Source organism: Dipodomys ordii, unplaced genomic scaffold, assembly GCF_000151885.1.
Source record: "Dipodomys ordii isolate 6190 unplaced genomic scaffold, Dord_2.0 Scaffold111, whole genome shotgun sequence".
Taxonomy (NCBI): domain Eukaryota; kingdom Metazoa; phylum Chordata; class Mammalia; order Rodentia; family Heteromyidae; genus Dipodomys; species Dipodomys ordii.
In genome coordinates this window covers 2,994,211-2,999,971 of record NW_012267327.1, presented here as the reverse complement: position 1 = coordinate 2,999,971, position 5,761 = coordinate 2,994,211, and positions in this window count along the sequence as shown.

Sequence of the window (5,761 nt, the reverse complement as noted above, 5' to 3'; positions counted from 1 at the left end):
TTTTCCTAACACTCCTTACAACAGAATAACAGCTAGTAACTGGAATGCTGGGTTAAAAAGTCACTAGCTGGCAACTACCATAGTACTTGACTAGAGTAAAACAGCAATGATTGCTAAAACTAATAGGTGAAAATTTGATGAGAAACAGGATATCTACATATTTCAGTGTGCGAGCTATTTCACAATACACAAAAATGTTGTAGCTTTACAGCAGAAAAAAAATACGTACCAGAAGACACCACTTTAACTAAGTGATCAAAGTTACATCACCATTAATGGGACAAATAGACGTCACACGCTTCCTGAAAAGGGCACACACTTCCAAGTTTCTACTGAATCTGATCATGGAACATCAGACATCCAAATTGAGAAAGTTGTACAAAATGTCCCATATTCTACCAAAAAATGATAAGGTCATGCAAAACAATGACCAAGAACTGTTCCAGAGTGAAAGAGACATGACAGTTAACTGCAACAAGTGATTCTCAATTGGACCCTGGGCCAGAGGGAGAAAAATGAAGTGTGTGTGTGTAAGCAAAGGGTATCTAGATTGGATAATAGCATTCAATTCTTGATTTTGATATTTACATTGTGATTGTGTAAGGTAATACCCTTGTGTTTAACAATACAAGTATTTCATCACAACAGCATCTTAGATAGTTTAGGGAACAAAATTGTGTGTATTTGTACATTTAAACATGTATTTAGAGAAAAAGAGAATGATAAAATGAATGAGAATGAAATGCTAACTATCCTGATTTCATTAGTGCATGGTATCTGCTTATGTTGAAATATCACTCCATTAATATGATATTAATATATGTTGATATAAAAGATATTAGCAATTCTCTTATGTTATGCCTGAATGATTTTATCATGCTATTTTCCCACTTACCTCACAGTGCCTACCATTGTACTGAATAAAAATTAGTGTGACAATATTGTTGATTAGTCATTAAAAGTCACTTACTAAAATAAAAAATAATATAGTAAAGATAAGAGAGTAAGTTGATAATATTTTGAGTTTGAGGAAAGAATATATTGAATTTTTCTATAAATCTAAAATTAGTCCAAAAAATAAGAGTTCTTAAATAATAATTCTTAAAGATGATATACTCTAGATAGAAATCAGCCTCTGATGGAATCAATTAGCTAAATAATTTGTTGAAATAGTATAACCTCAGTGAACTTCTGTAGCTCATTGAAACTTAAAAGTTATCATTTTACTCACTGAACAGGTAAAACAATTTTTTTTAATTATGGTAAGTTTGCTATGGTGTCTGACTTGTCTAGGTCAGCATTTCAAAAACAATTTTTCTCCTTTTTGAAAAGTATGATAAATAATAAGCTTTATTTCCTTCAGGATTACCTGTCTGTGAATCTGCAAACAGTGAATGTAGTCCCATTCTTTTTGAACAAATATTATCCACAGTCCCTTTTCTCATGACAATACGTTGAGAATCTAAGTATAAGTAAATGAGTGTGTGAAAATCATATGCAAATCTAGGATCCCTTTCCAACCACCCTTTGTTAGATTCAGTGGTCTGTGTAACAAGACAAGAAACACATGCCCCTCCTGTTTGCATCTCTCCCAGGTGGGAGGCTAACAAGCATGTTACACATTTCGGATACAATACTAGTAGGATTTAGGACAGTCTCTAACAAACAGGGTTATAAGGCAGATACTAAAAACACTTTATACAATCAAAAAGGGTTGGTGGGGGTATAGTTCAATGGTAGAATATTTTGCTGGCATGTGGAAAGTTCTGGATTGAATCCTCAGCACTTCTCAATTATTTTTAACTTAAAGCAATATTTGTTTCCACAGTGAACTCACAGTAGTTAGATGTCTTACCTTCTTTGTGATCAAACAGCAACCATTTTGGCAATTTTTGTCACCTTTTCTTGAAAAAAAATAAGTCTGTGTAGCAACCAAATCACAAATCCTAAGCTATTTAAAAAGGAAAGATGACATTTCAAGGGGTAAAATAGTGCTATTTACTTTTATTTTTGCAACCTTTCTAAAATACAGTGAAGATAACAAGACTGCACTCACATTAACATATCTAAATAAAATATCTCAAGCACCACACTTCCCTAATTGTGTGCTTTTGATGCAGACATTCAGAGTTCAACTCTGTGATTCACTAGTTCTCCACTAGAGCCTTATGTCAGACCTAACCTGGGTTCTTACATTCTTTGTCCTTGCACTGTGAAGCACTACAAAGACACTTTCCAACTGACCATCCACCTGCCCCTCCCCATTCCTCTCTTGAGAAATTCTTGGTAAAGCTTAAAGATTCTCCACATAGCTCCCCCACCTCCACCTTTCCCGAAGATTCAGTATTAGCTAACATCCAGATAACACCTTTTGCCCTGAAAAGCTATCTCTGGACTAATTTATTCATCAAAAGTAAATAGGCATTTTTTTAAATGTCTAAGTGCTTAGTCCCCTTTGTATGTCCTCATAGGTCTGGGACGAACCTTGAAAAGTGCGGTAGGCACAAACAATTTTAGGAAGCTCCTCAGATAACTTTGACACAGTTATGTAAGAATTACCTTAGGAAAACATCAGTTTACAATATTTCCCTAGTTACAAATAAATAGTATTTTAAATCTGGAAAGATCTTTAAAGAGAACCTAAAATAGTATTTCTTAAAGCAGGAACTTAGATTACCTTAATACCCTGTCTTGGATGATTTTTACTACATTCTGGATAACTTAGTACACATTCAAATTCTATACATACTAATACCAACAAATTACTCAAGGTATGGGGCAGAGTGGTAGGTACCTATAATCCAACCTACGTAGGGTGTATAAGTCAAAATGATAGTCAAAGGCTAGTCTTAGGCAAAAAGAGGTCTTAGCTGAAAAATAAGTGAAGCACAAAAGTTCTTGATCATGGCCTGCCTACTAATAGTGAAGCTTTGTGTTCAAATTCAAGTACTGCTATTTTTTTAAAAAAGCAAATCACACATACACGCACATACATGCACACACATGCTCGTGCGCACACACACACACACACACATACACAAATCAGAAAACTAAAGCCCAGAACAAACATGTAACCTACCCATTTATTTAGATAACAGAGTTATGAACTCCACAGTTCGCTGAATGGTTCTCAGTTTAGCTTAGTACAGCCCTGCTAGAACTTCCTATCCTTAGCCCCTCCTATTCATCTTGTCCCATCTTTATCCCAGAGCAAGATTATGCAATCACATTTCCATTCATGTCTAATAATTATTTCTTCCTCTACTCTGTGTAAAGGTGCTTGAATAGAAGACTGTACCAGGAGTCCAAACACCCTGATTCCACCCTCAAATCTGCTAATAAAGAGAGAAAACATTTGTTTATACTTATACCCCTCTGACATCAAGTGTATGGAGATTCTTCTTCCACATCAATAACTAATTTTCCAACTCTCCAAACACCAACTGATGCTTATTAGTTCAACTAAATTCTGACATTAGCTACCAGAGTTAATGTTCCCACACCCACACACCCCACAGGGCTCAGTCTCCAAGACTGGCTCCACCTCATAGGCCTAACAAATGTCTGTACTTTTAACCATCAGTTATAAATTGAGGTTCCAAGACCTCCTTCTCAGGTTCAGTTATTTCCTACAAGTGGTCACAGAACTTAGGGAAGCTCTCCTTAGGTTTACTGATGTAAACGATACTATAAAGGACACAAATGAGTACTCTGGTGGGAATGCTATGATTAGAACATCAGTTGTAAGATTCATATTGAAGTTTGATTGCCATTGTAATGGAACTTAAGGTAGAACCTTTAGAGCTGGTTGTTGGGCAGAATTTCCCCTCTGTCTAGCACATGCTCACTCACTCTTCTCTTATGACAGCTTAAGAGCCCACTTCAAATGTCAGCATCATGCTCTTGGCTTCGCAGCTAGAACCATGAGCCATACAAACTGTTTATTCATTACCCACTCTGTGATATTATTTTTATAGCAGCAGAGAGAGAGAGAGAGAGAGAGAGAGAGAGAGAGAGGGAGGGAGGGAGGGAGGGAGAAGCACCTAGCACACAGTATCAGAGTAGGCATCATGTTGAAGCGCCTTTCAGGCACTTTCCTGCCCTCTTCAGGCATGCCTCTATCTCAGCACTCCTCTGTGCTCACCAACCAAAAATTTTCCCTGTGAGTTTTACTAAAGGTATAACTAACTCAGAATTTCAGGAAATTACAAGGGTCTTAGGAGCTCTGTGGCCAGGAATCAAGGGCAAGGATCAAATAGGTTTTTCTTTTTGGATCACCATTATCACCGTTCATTAATTCGTACATGAGTGTTAAACAATCCATCCTCAGTTCAACATTTGCTTCTACGAAATTTCACAGTCATGTTTCGGTTCCTGTCCAAGGAATATTTTTTCTTAATTTTTTTTCTGTAAAAGCTTCCCCTGTATCAGGAGTTAAATGTGCTCAGAGAAGGAAAATGGATTTGCAAAGAAAAAGTTCTATAAAGTTGGAGGTAGATCTGGAATGTTCCCAATGTTCCTAGTCTTAAAATTTCATGGTTTTAAATCTTTGCAGGCCAACTGTTTACAATAAGGTACAAAGATATGCTAGAGTTTATGCTACGCTCTTCAGTCTTTGCAAAGAGTAATCAGATGTTCAGAAATTTTGAGAATCAGCCCATTATTACGACTATACCTTAAATATACATAGGTACTACAGATCAGAGCTTTACAGGACAGAATCAAAAGAAAACCAGTTTGCTATTGTATCACTGATAACAAATAGCACAATGTTTTATAGACTAGCACCAAGCACAGTAAATGAATAACAGCATGTTCCACCATATTGTAAGGTAGATTATAATAATATTAATTAAATTAGGCCAGATATGTAAATTGTCCAAAAAGATAATTAAGTCTATCTAAAGCTACTCAGTGTGTCAAATGTGCATTCCTTTCACCATTTTATTAATATTACTTTACTGTTTCCCTATCACCAATTTCTTTTACTGCTACTCAAATCAATAGGCTACAGCAGGCCAGGCGTCTTTCTCCATGATAAATTCAAAGATCATGCTTATACAACGGAAATAATGGAGAATGCACAGCAAGTCCAATTATTTGACCATAAAAAAAACCCTAATTTAGCTCACTGCACCATTGATCCATTTAATTGTATAGCAGCTTCCTATTGATAACAGGAAATGTTGCTGACCCAACCATGTTGAAATGAAACTGGCCAGTTTTCTGCAACCATAAATTTCAATAAAGATTCTACATTGTACATAAAGACTAAAAATCATAGCCAGAATTTGTCACAGTTCCTTTACTCTGACTGACCTATTTGCTTTATGACTTGATTTCTCTTAGGCTTCCTGAACTTTGTCAGTCAATTAAACGTGAGCCTCTGCTTATGTTCTTGATAGATATTTCTTTCATACAGAGATTGAGATAAATTTAAATTATCTATTCACCCTGTCCTTGGGATCCACTCAGCAACACACAAGCATTGCAGAGTCCTGCTGACCTAGAAGTGCTACTTTCCAGCATATTTCTGGCATATTTCTGGATTTAGGCAGAAGCTATTTAGTTAATCCATATGATGAAGATGCACTGGACTTTTAATCAATAACTACTCTATTTGTACACACTGTCCAGTGCTGAGGGACATAAATATAAATACAAGGGGCTGGGAAGATGGCTCAGTGGTAGAGCGCTTGCCTTGCATGCATGAGGCCCTGGGTTCGATTCCTCAGCACCACATAAGCAAAAAGAAAAAAAA